At 46.6% G+C, this 21,948-nt stretch overlaps 2 non-coding genes across 2 annotated transcripts; both read left to right on the forward strand.

Annotated features, from left to right (window-relative positions):
- The first annotated feature begins 8,592 nt into the window (after nucleotides 1-8,592).
- On the forward strand, nucleotides 8,593-8,666 carry TRNAK-UUU. The gene has a single exon. It is a non-coding gene; the product is annotated as a tRNA-Lys (tRNA).
- A 4,938-nt stretch (nucleotides 8,667-13,604) lies between these two features.
- TRNAM-CAU lies at nucleotides 13,605-13,676 on the forward strand. The gene has a single exon. It is a non-coding gene; the product is annotated as a tRNA-Met (tRNA).
- The last annotated feature ends 8,272 nt before the right edge of the window (nucleotides 13,677-21,948 follow it).

A 21,948-nucleotide genomic window follows, 5' to 3' on the forward strand; every position in this document is an offset into this window, starting at 1 on the left:
TTGGTTGCTATCATGTCCCAAGTGAAAAGGAACTGGAAAGCAGTTCTAAAGTCTCGAGCAGATTTCTAAGAACAGATGAAATTGGAAAGTGTATTTGCCATTTCCACCTAAATATGTAAAGGCCACGTGAATGAAAATGAATGTTGATCTAGGAGAGTCTGTTGGTCTCTGGTCTTTTTCCTATGATTACAGAGATAATAGCCTGAAAATATGAAGATTTATTTCAGAGGCCTGTGATACTAAGTTGACCAGTTAATTTTTTTCCAGATTTTCTGTGATGCCTGTGCATGTTTATAATCAAAGAAACACTTTTTAAAAGGAATTTGATAACTAAGCAAATTTAACGGTTTGGAATAGGAGACTACTTTAGCAATTAGCAATGGATTTAAAAACTCTGAGCACAAGTTTAAGGACTGTCATAAAGCTGTTTTGTGGCATTTTTGTTGTTGCTGTTCCAGCCTGTTTCCCCCTGCAGCAAACATCACTTCCACGGAGACACATTTCAGCCAGGCGGCTCTCACTTTCTCTCCTGCTTCCCAACACTCTGACCATGTTGCTAACTGCACTCAGTATACCCTTCTTGTGTACCTTCCTCAGCCTGTCTCTTTCAAGCTTTCATCTTATGGCCTGGCACACACACACTGTTGGGTGGGTGGTGGTGATATTGATGATGATGATGGTGATGACGATGGTGGTGATGGTGGTGATATTGATGATGGTGATGATGATGGTGGTGGTGATGGTGATGATGGTGGTGATGGTGGTGATGGTGATGATGGTGGTGATATTGATGATGATGGTGATGATGGTGGTGATATTGATGATGGTGGTGGTGATGATGGTGGTGATGGTGATGATGGTGGTATTGATGATGATGGTGATGATGATGGTGGTGATGGTGGTGATGACAGTGGTGATGACAGTGATGATGGTGATGATGCTGGTGATGATGGTGGTGATAGTGATGATGGTGATGACAGTGATGCTGGTGATGATGATGGTGATGATGGTGATCAGCACTCATCTCTTTTTTCTTTGCATTTCTGTAACATTTATTCACATGGACTTTTTAGTATCTAGTGGTTCCTTGATGCTCAGTAGGAATATGGAAAGTAGGTTCTATACCTTAGTTTTAAACCTTCACAGAAACTAAGTCAAAGTGGAAATATAGTAGATGTTCAATAATCTTCATTGACTGAGGAAGGGAAGGTGCTGTTTACCACTGACTAAAGAAGGGCAGGTACCATGGGAGCACTGATGGAGGGATGGCGGGCCCTGTGGGAGCACTCACCGAGGAAAGGTCGATGCTGTGGGAGCATTGACGGAGAGAGGGCGGGCCCTGTGGGAGCACTGACTGAGGGAGGATGGATGCCATGGGAGCACTGACAGAGGGAGGGTGGTGCTGTGGGAGCACTCACTGAAGGAAGGATGAAGGGCACCATGGGAGCATTGTCAGGGGGAAGGCAGGTACTGTGGGACCATTGAGAGAGGGAGGGTGGTCACCCTGGGAGCAGTGACGGAGGGAGGGAGGGTGCTGTAGGGGCGCTGACTGAGGGCAGTGCTCGGGAGCACCGCAGGAGGGAAGCAGGTGCCGTGACTCAGGAAAGGAAGGTGCTGTTTACCGTTGACTGAGGAAGCATGCGTTATATGTGTTATACCTAGATGATTTCCTTTATCAACCCCTTAGCAACCAGGTTTGGCTCAGTATTCAGAGAGTTTGCATTTGTTAGGATTAGGGGTGACTCTCAGACCCAGACCAGTGGTGGCACACAGATTATGCACGTGAGCACGGGGGCTCCCTGGGGATGGGAACTCCAAGATGGCAGGAACACAGGCTTTCAGTCTCGTTGCCCCACCATCCTCGCTGTGTGCCTTGGCCTTGACATCCAGGCATCTTCTCCCTCTTCAAGACGGCAGAAGTGAAAGAACATCTCTCTCCCACTAGGAGTGCGACCTAATCTGGAAGTTTTGTGCATTATATTACTCATATCCCATTGACCGTAAACGGGCCATAGTGATATGGGAACAGAGGCAGGAGGAAATGGCAGGTAAAATCAACTTTCCTCAGAACCTGCAGCCCTTTGGCAAATACTCAGGCAAAGACAGAGTACAACATTCCTCCAGGAGCTCCCACTGTCAATGCTAATGCTTTGCTAGAGGGGAAGACAACCTTGGCTTGAGGATAGCTGGCTCTCCTGCATCCTGTGAGTCTTCTGTAGGTATGAAAGTCCCGCTGGAAACCTCCCCGTGACTTTACCTCCCCCAACCCCATGGTATATAATCGTCTCTGCTCATGGTCCTGGGACAGCTCTTCCTGCCCACATGTCCTGTCCCCAAGCTTTAATAAAACCACCTTTTTGCCCTGAGGACACCTCAAGAATTCTCTCTTGGCCGTGGGCTCTGGACCCCAGCACCATTCCCAAACCCCACCGCTGTGACCTCATGTCCTGCAGAAGGAGAAGGAGCAAAGTCATGTGTCGTTCTCAAGGGGAGAATGGTAATAAACAGCCAGCTGTGATCTCAGAGCGGTTGTGCTCCTTGTCGCTGACATTGCAGTAGAAACGCCCTGGCTTCATAACGCAGGGCCCAGGAGTTCAGTCTGGAGGGCAGGCTGGCAGGTGGTCCCCTAGGGCCGCTGGGGAACAGGGGAAGCAGGGAGACCGGTCTGCACAGGCCAGGCGCTCTCAGGAGGGGCAGGCCGTGCTCCCCATCCGCACGGGGAAATTCAGCTGATTTCTAAATGCATTAACGTTTACTATAAGGCCTTTCTCGCCACGCGATGCGCCCAGAGCTGAGCACCAAGCCAAGTACAGGCACCCCCAAAGCAGGCACGTGACCAAGGATATCTCAAACGGGTTTCAAGCCGGGTGAAGGTCTGTGTTGGCGTGTGCTCGTGCGCTCTTCGCACAAGTCTGTCCGAGAAACTGGAGCACTGGTTTTCCTCCAGCCTATCTGGAAACCACAGCGATACGGCCGAAAGAGACCTGAAATCCAGCTGAGCAGAGCCCTCCACAGCAAGGGAGGAAAGGCCAAGGCGGGTGGGCAGGGGAGGGGAGATGCGGTTTCACCCAAGACCCCCACCTCTGGGAGCAGACACACGACAGGAGGGCCTCGAGGGCGGGGGTTTTCTCCCTGAGCAGGGAGGGGTGTGTGTCCCACCGGAGGCACCCCTGAACCTGGGGACCGGTGCTGGGTGGGGACACCCTAGAACATCTGGCTTGGGGAGCAAGAGGCGCTTCTGTCCGGGGGCCCCAGGGGCTCTGGGGCCTGAGATGCCCTCGTTTTCAAGGTCCCCGGGCTGACTCCTCCAGAGCTGCCTGGATTCCTTGTAAAGGAGATCACTGCTAATCTCACGGTGGCTGCCGGAGGGGCAGGGAGCAGTTGGGACTGTCTCCAGATGATGGAGGTGCTGGTGAGCACCATCTCACTACTTCAGGGGCACAGGGGAACGCTGCCGCCCCAGTGCGGGTTCCCCAGCGCCCCTGGCCTGCATCACCTGGGCTCCCAGGAGCCCCTCGCTCAGCCCTGGGCCACGCTCCACGCGGGTGGAGGGAACCAAGTCAGAGAAGCGCTGTCTGATCTCGCTTCATGTGCTTTCTAAAACACAAAGCAAATGAACACACAAAACAAAACTCACAGATACAGACAGCAGACTGGTAGTTGTCGAGGGGAAGGGGGCCGGAAGATGGGTGGAGGGCATCACTTGTATGGTGATACCTTCCTATTGTATACAAATACCAAGCTATTATGTAGTGCACCTGCTACTAATGTTATATGCCAATTTTTCTTCAATGAAAAAAAAAAAACAACCCTCCCTCTAAAACCTCATGAAGGCACACAGCGTGGTGTCCGTGCAAGGATGGACAAGTGGATCAATGGAACAAAAGAGGAGCACATTCTGTATTTAACAAATGGGATGCAGAGGAGTATGGAGAGGAAATTGTGCTGGCATAATTACATATCTGTATGAGAAAAATATACACCATACCTAAGAGCTAATTCCAGGTGCATTAATGGTGCAATGTAAAAGACAAAACTATAACGCATTTAGAAGAGAAGATAAAAAATACACACTGGGGACTTTTGGACAAGAATAAGGAATAAGACACAACAGCACTAAATATAGGAAAAGTGGGGGCGCCTGGGTGGCTCAGTAAGCGTCCGACTTCGACTCAGATCATGATCTCATAGTTCATGGGTTTGAGCCCCTCGTCGGGCTCTGTGATGACAGCTTGGAGCCTGGAGCCTGCTTCAAGTTCTGTGTCTCCTTCTCTCTCTCTGCCCCTCCCCCGCTCGCACTCTGCCTCTCCCTCAAAAATAATAAACATTAAAAATTTTTTTAAAAAATAAACATAGGAAAAGTGGATTGACTTAACGAGATTAAATTTACAAGTTATTTTAAGAATAAGTGAAATGAAGAATTTGTTCATCAAAAAGCACTACGAAAGAATGAACCTAACTCACAAAATGGGAGGGGATGTTTGTGACGTAAGTAACCTACAGAGGACTAGCGTGAAAACTCAGAATTCAGAAAGAGCCTCTAGGACTATGAAGTCTGTGACTCCCAGAGAGAGAGGGAGCCAGGCAGATGTTTAGCCTGAGATGTCACCAGTGTCCCTTCTGCCTCACTCAGTTAGAGATGAGTCACCAGGGCCCCCGGTCAAGGAGAGGGAATTTGGACCACCTTCTGCGGACCGGACAGACTGCCAAAGAATTTGTGCACATACTTTAAAACAACTACAGCAATCAACCTTATTAGAAACTTAAGAAAAGGCAAATTAACCTGCAATCATGATGCTACTGATCTTCCACCAGAATTGCTAAAATTAAAAAGACAAGAAATACTATTATTGGCAAGGATGTGAAGTAATAGCTTCAATCACTACTATTCAGAGTCTAAACTGACACAAATACCGTGGGAGACAGCTGGACTTTCGTCAGTTGAAGATACACATACCGCGTTATCCTAGACGTTTCCCCGGGAGAAACACGTGCACACATACAGCAGGAGACGAGTATCCGAATTTTCACAGTAGTGTTGTTTGTAGAGCCACAATTGAAAACAACCCGAGTGGACATTTGCACCAACGCCAATAAACAGTGTCCAACACTATTCAGCAGCTGACAACAGATCAGAGCTACAGAGAACGATACGGATGAACCTTACAAACTAATACTGTGAAAGGCAGACACAAAGGAAACATTTAGTACATTATACTTATGTAAGTTTCAAAGGAGACAAAATTAACATGTGCACGTGGTGAAATGTATTAAGAATGTAACCACGCAGTTACTGTAATGCCCACAGTTTCCAAAACGTAGTTTGAAGTATCAAAAGCAAGGCCCATGGCGCGCCTGGGTGGCTCAGTGGGTTGAGTGTCCAACTTCGACTCAGGTCATGATCTCGCGGTTCATGAGTTTGAGCCCCGCGTCGGGTTCACAGCTGTCAGCGTGGAGCCCCCTTTGGATCCTCTGTCCCGCCCTCCCCCGCCCCTCCTGACTCGCGCGCGCGCTCTCTCTCTCTCTCTTTCAAAAATAAAAAAATAAGCGGCTCAGGAGTCAGGGTTTATTCCTTGGCGACCTAAAGGTTGGAAAGGGGGAGAACTAATGACCACGGAGACGACGTGTGCAGACAGGCAGTCCCGGTGTGAAGTCCCACCACAATCTGTGGCTCCTGCACCAGCACCGGCCAGCGCGGTCAGGCCACGTGATTAGAACAGAAGACCCACGGTCGGCAACTCAGGTTGAGACACACGACCAGGAGCCATGTAAGCAGAGCCTAGAACACTCTGCCGAGGAAAAGACCATCGTGTCCTCTTTCGGTCTTAAACTCTTGAACGCGTTCACACGTCCTCCTGCAGGAAATTTGTTTACTGCGTGCTTCCTATGTGGCTGGTAGGCCATTCGTTCAACACGCACTTAACGGATTATTAAGGTGTAGCCGCAGAGGACATGCGTTCCTCTGGACCCCGGGACGATGGCTGTCAACAAAATGGGCAAAGTCTCTGTCCGTGGAATTCGCATGCTAATGGGAAATTCAGACAAATGAGTGAAAAAAGTATGTAGTATATGCACTTATAAGAAATAAAGCAGGAAGATGATGGGGACAACTTTTAAAAAGTGGTTTGAGGGGCGCCTGGGGGGCTCAGGCGGTGAGCGTCCAATTCGGCTCAGGTCATGATCTCACAGTTTGTGAGTTCGAGCCCCGTGTCGGGCTCCGTGCTGACAGCACAGAGCCTGGACCCCGCTTCGGATGCTGTGTCTCCCTTTCTCTGCTCCTTTCCTGCTCATGCTCTGTCCCTCTCTGTCTCTCAAAAAATGAATAAATGTTAAAAAAAAATTTAAAAATGGTTTGAAATTTTACGTACGTTGAGCAGGTAAGATTTCACTGAGCAAGTGCTATTTGAGCAAAGGCCTGAAGGACAGGAGGAAACGAGTTAGGCGCATCTCTTGGGAAGAAAAGAGCTTTCGGGGGCAGAGCACACAGCAAGGGCGAAGGCCTGAGCCCGGAGCAGGCGTGGTTCGTGCCTGTCTGAGCCCAGCAGGAGGCGCTGTGGCTGGAGAAGACGGGGAGGGGAGGGAGGTCACTGGCAGCAGCTGGGCCTTTATCCGAATGAGAGGGAGCCCCTGGGAGAGTTCTGCCCTCATTCTGTGTAGACAGGAAGAAGGCAAGGAAAATTGAAACAGGAGACCAGTGACGAGTCTGTTGCACAAATCTCGGCGGCAGGCAAGGGAAGCTGGGCGTTCCAGTGGGACAGCACCGCACCAGACGGGTTATAGTTGGCGAAGACGGGTGAGGAGCCAGACTGGGGAGGGGGGGCAGGAGTCCAGTTTCGACGGCGGGCAAGTGTAAAATACCTGTGCAGGAAACGATTGCATCTGTGAAGCTGGAGTTAGAGGCAGAGTCCGAGATGAAAAGAGGCATTTGCACATACGCAGCATTTGAGGACTGGGCCCCGAACATGGCCATGCCCCGGGAAGGGACAAACCAGGGAGTGATACCACATCATGTAACAAGTGCTGTTAATGACACGGAAATAACCCCAGGAATCCTGGGTGCATTCCGGGAGCTGCAAAGCCAGTCTTGAGGCGTCCGCAAAAGCTTCCAGAAGGAGGTGATGGGTGGTGTCTGAACGGAGATCCAAAGCACAAGCAGGGGCTGGCAAATGGGGAAAGGGGAAGGAGTTCCAGGGTGACCGCGCCTGCAAAGCGGAGAAGCAAGGGAGGACATGAGACAACAGGAAGGTCACTGTCCCCGTGCGCTCCAGCCTCGCTGTCACACTCTCCTGCTGCAGGACTGGGTCTCCTTCCACGATTTCTTTGGGGGGCGATGAGGGGGAGGGGGTAACGAATTCCACATGCACATCCATTACATCTCCCACTAAGGCAGGTGCAAATAGAACACAACCCACAGGAAGTGTTTTTAACACAGATTTGGGGTCGCAGGAAATAACATCAGATTTCAATGCTTATACCTGTCTTTGGTTCCTAGAAGCGTATGGTAGGAAGATCAAGAAAGACCAAATACAAAATGACAGTATTGGGATAAAGTTCCATGGGAGACATGAAGTGGAAATAACGAATTCAAGGGGATAAAGGATCCAAGTAAACTCTTCCACGGAAGATTAAAGAAGGGGTCTCTCTCTCACAAGGGATATCGCTAAGTATATTTTTAATGTTTATTTAATTATCTGTGAGAGAGACAGCGCAAGCAAGGAGTGGCAGAGGAGCAAGAGAGAGAATCCAAAGCAGGTCCCGCTGCCAGCACGGAACCCCTTGCGGGGCTTGAACATACATCCTGTGAGATCAGGACCTGACCTCAACTCTGCCACTTAACCAACTGAGCCGCTCAGGTGCCCCGAGGCATGTGGCTAAGTATTAGGTTACCTTTTAGATTTCTTTGATACAAGTCACAACACCCTTTGGAAGAATTTAAACATGTGAAGAAAAATGTTACATGTCCACTGAAAAAAATGTAACAGGGAATACTAAATTGCCAACATTCTTTCAGGGGTTAAGAACACCAGCCCAGGGTACAAAGTAGGGCCACTCACAGTCACCACGACATTTCTCTTCCTTTTTAATGACTCATTTTTTTCTTACAGCAAGAAAAAAAAATTGGCAGATGTTCCCAAATTTCGCAGATTCTTACCATCGTTCTCCCCTGGTTGCTTTTCACATTTCTTCTCTTGTTCTTTGTTAGTTATTTATATTTTTATTGTTTCTTTGTTCCTCTTTGTATCCTTTTTGGTTGTTTCTCGGTGCCCCGTAAATAAGGGGTTAAAGATTTCACTAAGCATTCCATAAATATTTACTGGAAACAATCGGTTGCTTTTGTTTATCTTCCCCCTCTACAACTGTACTCAAATAAGGATTGTTTTCTGGATGTATATTCCTTCTCTGTTGTTTTCTAGATGTACATTCCTTCTCTACCTACAGAAAACATGAACAAGTGCTGAGTGAACTGACTGACTATAGAGATGAAACGCATGTTCAGCTGCCTTTCCTGAATGCAAGAATGAATTGACCACACTGTTGAGCCGAAGTAGTTTCGATCTTATTTATGCATCTAGACAGAGCTGTGCTCCAAGAGCCTGGGTAGCTCAGTTGGCAGAGCATCAGACTTTTAATCTGAGGGTCCAGGGTTCAAGTTCCCTGTCCAGGCAGTATGGCCCTTGCTTTCCCCTAGGGGTCTGAAGGTTCTCTAGGTTTTGTCCTTCAGAGAAGGTTAAGCTTGGGTTCAAGTTGGACGACTTTTACCTGTCCCAAGTAAAACCTTACCCAGTAGCCAAGGTTTGCTATTTATTCTATGCAAGCAGAAGACAACTTTAGCACTTTTTAATAGATTTCCCAGGAACACAGTACAAAATGTTCAAAAGTCCATAGAGTGTAAGAAACATCCTCTAGACTTGGGTGTTTTAGAAAAGGAACTGGAAACCATATTTACAGAGTAAGGTGTTCACCGTGTCAAAATCCAGGACCTTCAGATTTTCTGTCCTTTGTGCTCACAACTGAGCCCTTGGCAGGTGAGGAGAGTCTCTGCCAAACCCCCCTGACGTCACTTTGTTTTTTCTTTCTTTTTTTTTTTTTAAGTAGGCTTCACGCTCAGCACGGAGCCCAACACGGGGCTTGGGACTCACGACCCCAAGATCAAGACCTGAGCTGAGCTCAAGAGCCAGGTGCTTAACTGACTGAGTCACCCAGGCGCCCATGTCACATTCTAATGATAAACAAAACGGTGTGGAGTTACTCGTCCGATACTGCAGTATGGTCTTAGGTGACATACTTATCCGACCCAGAAACACCAGGACACTTTGCATTTTGCAAAAGTGCATTTTGTTCATTTCTACAATTTTGGCAAAGTGCGGGTTGATGGTGCTGTTGACTGCTCAGTGGATTACATTTTCTCCAGAAATACACACTTCCCCCTCCCTCTCTGCCTACAGATTGTACTTCCCGTTCCACTTGAAGATGTTATGATGGTTCCACAGGAAATCCTAAGGAAACCTAAAACAAACACAAACGTCCTAGAACTAATAAGTATGTTCAGCAAAGTCACAGAATACAAGATCAGAATACAAAAATCCATTGTATTTCTATACATTAGCACTAAGCATGTGGGCACCAGAACTAAAATACAGTACCATTTAAATGGTACTTAAAAAAATAACTTAGCTTCAAATCTACCTGGATATGTACATGCGGAAAAAACACAAAAACTACAAATGCTGTTGAAAACAATCAAAGACCTAAATAAATGGAGAAATATTCTGTGTTCATTTGATTGGAAGACCCAAAGACGTCAAGTCTTGTCAAAGTTAGATACAGGTTTAACAGAATTCCTACCAAAATTCCGGTGTGAGTTTTTTGTAGACACGAACACGACTATTCTACGATGATATGGCAAGGCAAATGAGTTAGAATAACTAAAACAATTCTGAGAAAAAGAGAAATAAAGTGGAAGAAATCAATCTCCTTATTTCCAGACTTATTTTACAGCCACAGTAAGAGACCGTCTAATCATTGGCAGACAGATGTGTAAGTCAAAGAAACAGTAGAGAACCCATAGATCGCCACATACAAGTACAGCTAAGTGATTTTTGACAAAAGTGCAAAAGCAATTTTAGAAGGAGGAAGGAAGTCTTGGTCTTCTCAAAAAAAAAATGGTGGTGAACGAATTTGATATCCATAGGCAAAAAAGCACAAACCTCAACCTAAACCTCACACCTTATTAAAAAAGTAATTGGAAATGATAAGTAAAATACAAGGGGCGCCTGGGTGGCTCAGTTGGTTGAGTGTCTGACCTGGGCTCAGGTCATGATCTCGGTGGTTGTGGGTTCGAGCCCTGCAACGGGCTCTGTGCTAACAGCTTCGGAGCCTGGAGCCTGCTTCGGATTCTGTCTCCCTCTCTCTGCCCCTCCCCGCCCCCCACACTCTGTTTTCTCTGTCTCAAACATAAATTTAAAAAAACCATAAAAACATAAAACTTTTAGAAAAAAATAAAATCTGGAGGACCTCGGGCTTGCAGAGCTTTAGACATGACACCAAAAACACATCCATAAAAGACAAATGTGACTCATTGAATTTCATCAAATTAAAAGCTTTTGCTCTGGAAAGGACCCTCTTAAGAGGATAAACAGGCAAGTTACAGTTGGGAGAAAATATTTGCAAACCAATATCTGGCAAAAGACTCCTAGCTAGACTATGTGAAGAATTCTCAAAACCCAACATTAAAACAACAATCAACCTGGATGCCCTGGCCTGACTCAGTGGATAGAGCATCTGACACTTGATCCCAGGGGCTTGAGTTCAAGCCCCACGCTGGGTGTGGAGCCTACTTAAGAAATAAATAAGTAAATGAAGGTGGGCACAAGACACAAAGAGACATTTTACCAAAGAGGATATACAAATGGCCCGGGAAAAGATGTTCAATATCACCAGTCATTTAGGAAATGTGAGTTCATGATGAGGTGTCACTGCGCAGCCCTCAGAAGAGTTACAATAACAACGTTTAGTTGTGTGACCCTGCTTAGGACTGGCCAAGGGGGCACAGAAACCGGGTCTGGTCACCCATGGCTGATGGGAAGGGAAAGTGGTGCCGCCGCTCTGGAAAGCAGTTTGGTCGTCTCTTTCAAAAGGCTACACACAACACTGTATGCACTCCAGCAATTCCACTCCTGGGCAGTTATCCCAGGACAACGAGAACTTATGTCCACACAAAACCCCTACATTCTTACTCAGAGCAGCTTTGTTTGTAATAGCCCCAACTGGGAAACCACCCAAAGGTTTCCCAGTAGGTGGCTGGGTAAACACACTGTGGTCCATCTATTCTATGGAATACAACTCAGCAGTAAAACAAACAACAAACAAACAGCTCTTCGAGGTATTCACAAGAAAACGGAGGGCAGGCTGAATCTCTCCAAAGCCTTTGGATTCATGGGTCCTGCCATGTGAACAAAGGCCGGGAGCAAATCCTATAGAGATCAGAAGTAAGAATTCTCCAGGTAGAGGGGACCATCAGAACAATATGTTGGATACGGTCGGTAAACAGCGAAAAACCCCAGCGGAACTATGCCCTAAGAGGCAAGAATGCTTCCACAGATGAGGGGACAGAAACCGCCTCTCAAATGTAGGACAGAGGTGGGAAAGCTGACTCAGAGAGGACAGTGTGGCCCGTGTACTATCCCTTCACCTGCCACAGGGACACACGTACAGGGAGGAATCTGGAGTATAGACCCTGACAAAGTTCACTTGTTTACTGTGTAATACCAAACGAAAGCTGCTGGAACCAGAACCTTTTCCCTACTCTTTGACTACTGGTCCCCTCCAAATGAAAAGGGCACTGTCTTCCACTCCATTGTTTGACTCCAGGGGGACAGAGCCATTTTTTATTACCATTATACAGGTGCCAGTGTTTTTCAATCTACTATGTGTCTCAGAAGTGTAAAATCAACAGCGAAGAAAAGGCCAAGACTGGTATCTTAATAAATGAAATAGACTATCATGGTGAGTGGGAACTATCAGAATAAACCCCATGTAGTAAAATATTGTGTGATGGAATTTGGTTTCTCTTCCTTTCTCTCTTTCTCTCTCGATTGAAAGATAGATAAACCAGTAGACAGATTGTTTGCATACTGTACTGAGTTTGGGTTTAACATGTATTCTGACTCGGGGGATGCAGTCCCGAAAGTTTGAACGCTGTGCGCGCCGCGCTCTGCTCCGGGGAGGGCCGTGCGCGCCCCCGCTTCTGCCCCGGGACGGGCCGCGCAGCGACCCCCGCCTGTCCCCGGAAGGGCCGTGCGCGCCCCCTCTTCTGCCCCGGGACGGCCTGCGCGCGCGCCCCGACATCTGGCACCGGAGCAAGCGTGCAGAGGCCGCCCCTCCAGTGTCCCTGCGGACGGGCGTGGGGGCGAAGGGGAGACGAATACCTGCAGCAAGCGAGCGGCGTCCCCGCGAGGCTCGTTCAACGCCCGTCGTCCCGAAGTTTCCTCATCGCGAGGATCCGAGGTCTCAGCGATCGGGACGCGCCCTCGGGCCTGGCGGCCTCGCGGGGGCAGCGACGAGCCAGGGCGGTTGTTCCGGGACGTGCCCAAAGTTCTGTTCTGATCGGAGCCAAGGGAATGCAGCTCCTGTCTCTATCGGTGTCTCGTTTTTTATTTCCGACGGCGTGTGTGAGTGTGACTGTGCGCGTGTGTGTGCGTGAGTGCGTTCGTGCGTGAGTGCGCGCGTGAGTGCATGCACGTGTGTGAGTCTGAGTGCGCGCGTGCGTGTGAAAACGGCTCCCGACGGGATCCAGCGGAGACTGTGGCCCCCGGGCAAGCCCGGGAGCACCGCGCAGGGTGGGTCCCCTCTGTTCCCGGCGCGCCGTCCCCGGGACAGTCTGCTTCCTTGCAGCACAGACAGAAAACCTCCTTTTCCTCCTCGCGACGGTCTGCGAGCCTTCTGGAGGGGAAGCCCGCGCGGCGGTGGCACGACTCCTCTGACGGCGGCGGGTCCGCTCCGCGACGACTCGGATCGCGATGACTCGGATCGCGCCGAAAAGGCCGCACGCAGTTGCTCAGCGAGCGCACTTTCCCCCCGCGGCTCTCTGAGCGAAGAGCGGCTCCTGGAAAGTAAATCGAGTTAAGGGGGGTGGGGGGGGGGGCGGGGAATCCCGAGCTTGCACACTCTTGGGCTGGTTGGACAAGCGGGGTCCGGAGGTCGGAGCCCTTGGCCGCCTGGTCGGGGGAGAGCGGATCTCCCACACGCGGAGAGGAGGGTGACAATCCTTTCCAAGGGAAGGAGATAGAAAAAAATAGCTAGATGGGGCGCCTGGGTGGCGCAGTCGGTTAAGCGTCCGACTTCAGCCAGGTCACGATCTCGCGGTCCGTGAGTTCGAGCCCCGCGTCGGGCTCTGGGCTGATGGCTCACAGCCTGGAGCCTGCTTCCGATTCTGTGTCTCCCTCTCTCTCTGCCCCTCCCCCGTTCATGCTCTGTCTCTCTCTGTCCCAAAAATAAATAAACGTTAAAAAAAAAAAAAAAAAATTAAAAAAGAAAAAAATAGCTAGCTAGCCCAGCTCCGACAAGGTGATGTTTGTCATATTAACAGAGGGCTAAACGGGAAGAGCAGAGTGGCGCAGCGGAAGCGTGCTGGGCCCATAACCCAGAGGTCGATGGATCGAAACCATCCTCTGCTATGAGCCTTTTACACGTGCCTCCTCGTGCAGCGGAGTTTTACTAAATTAGACGATGAGCCCAAACACCTAAACCAGTTTCCAGATCTTCCATACCCTCCTCGAATCTGGATTCTTCGTTCCCAACTTCCTTTGAAAACGTGCCTTCTCCAAGGAGGCAATTCTCAAACTTCTGCCCAGCTCAAGTTCCCGGAAGGGTGGAATTCCTTCCATCCAGGGTGTCCAGCAAAAGAACAATGGGAAATAATCCTTCAGTTAAGGTGGTCTTTATATGCTCCGAGATTTCATGGAGAAGGTGACAAACTCCATATTTACTTCCGCCATATCTTCCAGCAAAGGGATTTCCAAATGTGCTAATATCTACCGGTGATGTTTTGATTGCGTTGCATAAATGCAAATATAACTCAAACCAAAAGAATTCATTATGATACAGACGTGTGGTCCTATCAAACAGCAAAGTTGCAGATTGTGATATTTATACTTACATTTAGTGCAGGCTAGTGTAACAGCATGAGCAAAGGAGGACTTTAAGGAAATATACATTATATACATAAAATCTGCATAATGTATACATTATAGGCAAAAATCTTTTATATACATAAAACATACATAAATATACATAAAATCTGCATAAACTCATTCAAGGAGAAAGAGAATCGAATGTAAAATTTCCCTTCATAGAAGGGCATGTTTTTCTATATTTTAAAGGGATTTTGGCCGGTAGTCAATCACTATGGTTTTTAGATTCCATTTAATGTGATAAAGGAGTGTGATGCCAGACTTCAAAAAACAGTGAAAAGTTTACGATATGCCAGTCATTACAGTCTTCACGCATATCTGATGAAAAACGTTAGGTATTTGTTTAAAAAGTACATGAGGGTGTTCCGAATTGGCAAAAGATAGTTTAGAAGGTAAAATCGTCCCCTAACTAGTGAAGTTCAGGGCACAAAGCAGGGTCACATTTGCCAGGACATTCCCTTCCCTGGATGCTTCATTTTTTTTTTTACATCAATAAATATTTGGCAAAACGTAATAATTCCAACCATTGCTCTCTACTGATTGCTTTCCCCTTCTCCTACTTTGTCATTAGTTTTGTTTTTTCTTGGTCATCCAGAGAAGACCAGTGACCATGATAAGTGTTACTAACTATATTCCAAAGACAATCAGTTGGTTCCACTTTTGAGTCTCACCCTTACAAACTCTATGTCAATAAGCAAGGGTTGTTGTGTCGATGCTATCTACTTCCTTCTACGTAAACCGGAATGGCTTCTCAGACACGGTACAAACAACGTAGAACAGCTCACCAGTGACTATGGCGTAGCGCTCAGGATAACTGAATACACTTCTGCTCCGTGAATTGGTCCCATGGACTTGAACCCGTTTCTTCAACAGTCTTCCCTGAGTCCAAGAACGTATTTACAATACTCATCAATAGCAGCGATATTTGCTGAAACCATTTCTGTATATGAATAAAAGCTACTTCCTGGGGGCCTATGGGGCTTGCTTGGTAGAGCCAGAGACTTTTAATTCTAGAGTCAAAGGTCCAAAGCCTCCTCCAAGTAAGAGAGTATTTTCTCCTTTGAGGCGCAACGTTCCTTTCTTTGTACCTGAAGGAATACGTTCAAGGTACCGTGCCCAAGGGACTTCATACCCATGGATTTGATTTAAAGGCTAAATTCTGGGACCTCTGGGGCCTCTCGGGACCTGGCGAGTGTGTTTTGCATAAGCGAGTGTCGTAGATCACTGGCCAGAGGCCAGACTCTGGAGGCAGCCTCTAAGATGACCCCGATGATCTTTACCTCTTAATATTCTTGCCCTTGTATAGCTCCTACACCATCGTTTCAGGGTTGGTCTTTTGTGGCCAAACACAGAGGTGGTTGTGGCTCTCGGGGAAGCCAGGTGCCATGTCCTGAGCAGCCCCAGGAAGAGGCCCACGTGGGGAGGAAGCGAGTCCCCCGACCAGTACCCTTGGGAGAGTCTGGCACGGGACCCTCCTGCCAGAGTCACGCCGTAAGATGGCTGGAGGTCTAGCTGGCATCTTGTCGGCAACCTTAGGAGGGACCGAGAGCTGCAACCACCCAGAAAGGACACTCCTGAACTTCTGACCCGCAGACCTCAGGAGACACGTGCTTGTTGATTGTTTCAACCACTAAATGTGGAATTGTTCCAGTAATAGATCAGTAATACAAACCTCAAACTCTGTTTGCGGCTTGCGGCTCCCTGAACTACTCGGGAACTGCATCTAGGAGGCCTGTCCGCTCAGAGGCCCGCTTTGGGGCTTTGACTTCTTAGTAGTGAGGATGGTTTCCATCTCTTCCACTCCACAGCTCCCAGAGCGACAAGACCGTTGTTCCTGCAGTTCACTGGGAGTGGGGGCTGAGTTTTGTTTCTAGGTCATGGTTAGGTGAACGTGTACCAGGAGGGACGTGCGATAACACAGAGTGATCCTCTATTTGCAGCAGATCCCAATGACGTCGCCTTGCCTCAATTTAGAAGCTGCCAAAATAGAAATGCAATTTTGCCTCCAGGAGTAAGAGCCTTAAAAGCAGAAGCAACGTGGCGCCCTAAGTGCTCTCCTGCTCTGTGTTTTTCCTTTTAGATTCCATTTTCACATGTCCCTTAGGTCTCTGCAACGTTTTATCATTTTCATTTTCTAAAATGAACTCTCAAAGAACGGATTTGTAACATATGTATCGATTCATAACAGTCCTTAAGCTTTTAAAGAATTGGCTTATAATACTTTAAATCACACAATTCACATGGATGGCGGTAAATAAATTTTCACGCAGAAAACCCGCGAGGAACCGCCATCTAGATCAAGAAACAACATTTTTTTTTAAAGCAGGTTCCACGTCCAACGTGGGGCTCAAACTCACGACCCTGAGGTCAAGCGTCACACACTCCACCAGCGGAGTCAGCCAGGTGCCTCTGGATCAAGAAATACAATATTACCAGCACCTCAGAGACGACCGCGAGGCCACCTGTCAGGCACTTTCCTCCAAAAAGTAACCACCGCTCTAACACCAAAGTTGAGTTTCCACTGTCCTTAAAATATATGTCAGTCGAGTCCTCTTGTCTATGCTCCTTTGTGTCTGGCTTTTTTAATTCAATTACGCCTGTAAAGTAATCTATGCTATTGAATGTAGCCATAGCGTCTTCATTTTCATGGCAGGGAAGTATTCCATCGTACGTATATTACACAACTTATCTATTTGGGACGACTACAAGTAAAAAACCAAAAAAAGGAACATTTTTGTATATGTCGGGGTCTGAGTCTATATACAGAGGCGGAATGTTGGATCAATGAGATTCGTTGACAGGTCCAACACTGTAAAATGTTGCCCCACAGACTTCCAAAGTTGTAACAATTTACACTCTTTGATTTTGCCATTCTGCTAGCTGTATGGCTGCAACTCAAACATCTTAATTTGCATTGCCTTGATTAATAATGAAGCCAAGCATATTTTAATACGCTTAGGGGCTTTCTGCGTACTTTTATTTTGCTAAAAAGCCTTTTCAAATTTTTGTGCTTTTTCTACCGGGTTGTCTGTACGTTTATTATTGATTTGTGGGTGTTGTTTACGTATTGTGGATAAAAGACTTGTGTCAGTCAGATGTGCTGGAAATATCGTTTCCCACATTACAGTTTGGCTATCAACTCTCTTAACGACGTCTTTTGACGTAGAGAATTTCCTAATTTCAATTTAACCCAGAATATCAATATTTTCCTTTATGGGCGTGCCACTCAGTTTTCTGTTTACGGAATCTTTGCCTACTCCATGCTCGTGAAGATATCCCTTTATGTTAGCTTCTAGAAGCTTCGTTTCACCCTTCATATTTAAGTCTAAGATTAATACGGTATTGATTTTTGTTTATGTGATATAAAGACAGGATTTATTTTTTCAGTATTGTTTATTGAAAAACCATTCATCCCCCCACTGCTATGTAGTGCAATCTTTTCCATAAATTGTGTCTACAAATGTTTGGTTCTGTTTCTGGACACTGGTTGCACTGGTCTATTTTCAGCATACTGTCCTACCATGGCATTGGATAAGCCTTGATATCTGTCTGTGTACATCTTCTCATTTTGTTTTTTTTTCAACAGAGTATTGGATTTTACATTTCCATTCCAAGTATAGAATGAGCTTGTCAATTTTCACAATACTGTCTTTTAATTGTAATTGCATTGAGTTTATAACCAATCATTTTAAGGAGGACTACAATTTTACAATACTGATTCTTTGATTCAATAAACACAGGATATTGTTAATCAGGTTTCTTCACAGTCTCTTGACAATGTTTTATTGCTTTCTGAATAGAGGTCTGCCCACTTTGGTAAGATTTATGTCTCCAATGGCTTCAAGTCACATACACACACACGCACACCCTATGTGTGTGTATGTAACTATATATATATACACACACAATATATACATATATAATATAATACATATGGGGGTGTGTGTATATGTAACTATGTACATAATGTATATGGGAGGTGCATGTGTGTGTAACTATATATATAATATAATATTATGGGGGCGTGTGTATGTAACTATACATATAATATTATATGGGGGTGTGTGCGTGTGTAACTATATATATATACGTACATTCCTCTCACCCTGTTCTAATAATCCTTAGTGGGAGAGTTGATGAAAAGCTAGTCAGTTATGCCCAGAAATGATTTTCTTTCTTGGAGGTTAGCTTTTCAGTTCCTACTAGCTTATAAAGTATTTTATAATTTTAGGAAAAATTTTAAATTTAATGTCATTTAGATTAGGAATATTCAGTGAGAGGATATACTACACGTGGAACTAGAAATCTGTTCCATGATTTCTTCTGGAAATCATAAATCTAACCAACTCTATAAATCTAATGCAAAATGTGTGCAAATAAATGATTTACAAGACAGTATGAAAATGAGACCTAATCTGCTTATTTAAAAATGTATTTATAGGACATCTTGGGCACATACAAATGTTAATAATAGATACATAACCCAATCTAGAAACAAAATATTACAAATGAAAATGTGGTTCCCAACTTTTTGCATCTTCTACCCAACCCCTTAAAGATAACACTCTCTTGGGGGCACCGGGGCGGCTCAGTCAGTTGGGCGTCTGACTTCAGCTCAGGTCATGATCTCACAGCTCGTGAGTTCGAGCCCTGCGTCGGGCTCTGTGCTGACAAGCTCAGAGTCTGGAGCCTGTTTCAGATTCTGTGTCTCCCTCTCTCTGCCCCTCCCCCGCTCACGTTCTGTCTCTCTCTGTCTCAAAAATAAATAAAAACATCAAAAAAAATTAAAAAAAAGGTAACACTCTCTTGAATTTGATTTCTACCATTAATTACATTTCTTTATTTTTACTGCATTGTAATTTTATCGATATAATTTTCCACGTTTTTAGAATTATATGTACGTTATTGTACGTATTCATCCACAATGTGCTTGCTCTTTTATTCTTGAAGAGATTTTCATAGATTGAATCGAATGGATTCATATTTCTCAAATTTTTTACCTAGATGTAATCAAGACTGCTGTCTAATACTCATAATAATTCTAGGGGCGCCTGGGTGGCTTGGTTAAGCGTTGGACTCTTGGTTTCAGCTCAGGTCATGATCTCACTGTTTGTGGGATCGAGCCCTGTGGGATGGAGTCCTGAGTCGGGCTCCACACTGACAGTACAGAGCCTGCTTGGGACTCTCTCTCTCCCTCCCTTTCTCTGCGCCCCTCCCCTGCTTGCTCTCTCTCTCTCAATATAAATAAACTTTTTATTAAAACGTTTTTTAACGTTTGCTTATTTTTGAGGCAATGCGAGAGGCAGACAGAGGGTGACACAGAATCCAAAGCAGGCTCCAGGCTCTGAGCTGTCAGCACAGAGCACGACACAGGGACCGAACTCATGAACCATGAGACCACGACCCGAGCCAAAGTCAGATGCTTAACCCACTGAGCCACTCAGGCGCTCCTTGACATAGGTAAACTTTTAAAGTCATACCAATTCTGACACCGTGTTCTCTTGCAATTAAAACAACTTTTATCAGTATTTTTTAGATGCAGTAGAAATCCCAGTTGTGAGCAAGGGAAAATGATCATATTTGAAAAGGCACAGGCATATCTGGAAACCCTATTATCATATTTAATCAACATCAAAGCACAGACCATTGGGTAACAAGATGAGAGAAACTAGTGATGTTCTCCCTCTCCGGCATCAGGTGTTTCTCGTAGAAAGAGCCCATATAAATGGAAAGACACGTGTTAGCCCCGTAAAAGAAAACAAAGCAGCTTACTAGCAAGAAGGCGACGTGGGTGGCTTTTGTTTCGGGAGAAAAGATCGTGGCGAGAGGCTGGTACCGTGAATCCGCAGGGCCGTCTTGTGGTGCCTGAACAGGACGGTCACCATGTAGAAACTGGTCCAAATCATGAGGAACAAAAAGAAGAAATCTTGCATAAACATGACAGTTCGCAACAACATTGCCTGATGGTACGCGAACCGCCTTGTTTTACAGAACTTCGGGGAATATACGGGTCCGACCCCAGCGGAGTTGCCTGTGACCACAGTGCTTATGATGACCCACGTGTTGATTAGCACCTTGCTGGCCCAGGAGTAAACCAACAGGGGCAGGATTTGTGCGTAGATCTTGGACTTGAGCCATGCCCACCTGGAGCGAGCAGGGCGGATGACAAGGGCCTGAAAACTGCTCAGGAGAGAAGCAGCACATATACAAACACCCCGCGTCACTCTGGGAATGCACAGCACAGCTTTACAAATGTTTTGGACAGCCTCCAAAACATCCCTGACTCCGAAGGGGGACGTTATATACGGGACGCCCCTGAAGGTGGCTGTTGTCACATCAGCCAAAGTTAGATGAACGAGAATCGCATCTAAGGGCTTTTTCTGATGAGGTCGAATGAATGCGACGTGCGGATATACAACGAAGAGCAGGAAGTCCCCCAGGCGCCCAATGCCAGTTTGAAAGGTAATTAAAACCCCCCAAATTACGTCAGTTGAAAAGAAAACTTGCATGATTGTTTGACGGAGGCAGCGTCACTTAAAGGGTCACATAAATCTATTTCCAGTATGACAGCAGTCGCGGGGGATAGCACATCTGTGCCGTCTCCAGAGGCTCGGTGTCACGCCCCGTTCACACTCCTGGAGGGCGGTTCCCTGTATGGACCAGTTCAGCTTCGCGTGCACACCTTGATCCTTGTTCTAGGCCATTTTCCAGGAGGGGTCTGTTCTACTTTAAAGACAATTCTGCAAAAAGCAAAAAAGAAAGAAAGAAAGAAAGAAAATAAGGACAATGTAGAATATAACAAAAGGCAATTTTTCTTCAAATTCCAATATTGTTTTTTTTTAATTCTAACCTTTAATTTTAAATATTTTGTCCCTTTTATGGACAACAGTAGTACAGGTGGGGCATCTGGGTGGCTCAGTCGGTTGGACGTCTGACTCTGGATCTCAGCTCAGGTCGTGATCTCACGGTTGGTGGGTTCGAGCCCCGCGTCCGGCTCTGTGCTGACAGCTCGGAGCCTGGAGCCTGCTTCGGATTCTGTGTCTCGCTCTCTCTCTGCCCCTCTCCCGCTCTCTCTCTCTCAAAAATAAATAAACATTTTTTTAAAAACTTAAAAAAATGGTAGTACATGTATAGAATTCACTTTTCAGAATAATTACCGCACGCTGCTGCGTTACGAATCGTAAAACATACTTAGACCACACAGTTAAAACTCCTGAGTAGTTTCTGCGGTCAAAATGCTAATTTTGCTTGTTACGACAAATCCCCTTTGCTTAGAGAACACATTTCTCACGTTTACAGATGCCGTGAGGGTCCCACGGAGGTGGGTAAAGGGATCAGCTGTATTCATCAAGGTACCAGACAAATTCGCTTTCCAGCCACCCAACAGAAACGACAAAGTCTCTGTCGTTTAATTAACAAACAGCCCTTCTCCTTACACTGACCTAGAAATTGTAGACCTCTCCTTTTCTTCACAAGGTATATGTGAAACTCTTGGCAGAAGACTGAACGGCTGGTCACCACCGACCGCTCCCACATCCTTGCTGCTCGTCTTCTGCTGTCCCATTTCTCACTCAGCTTCCCTTTCTGACCTTTCCCCCCGCAGCCCTGTTTTCCGATCCCTGCACCTCCGCGTTTCTCGTGGGTTCTGCCCTCACTCCGTGCTCTTTCCTAGCAATCCCATTCACTCCCACGATTTCAACCTCAACTTAACCATCCTCAATGCCCAGCACGCGGGCTCAGTCGGTGGAGCGTAGGA

The sequence above is a fragment of the Lynx canadensis genome, chromosome B2 (genome assembly GCF_007474595.2).
Source record: "Lynx canadensis isolate LIC74 chromosome B2, mLynCan4.pri.v2, whole genome shotgun sequence".
Taxonomy (NCBI): Eukaryota; Metazoa; Chordata; class Mammalia; order Carnivora; family Felidae; genus Lynx; species Lynx canadensis.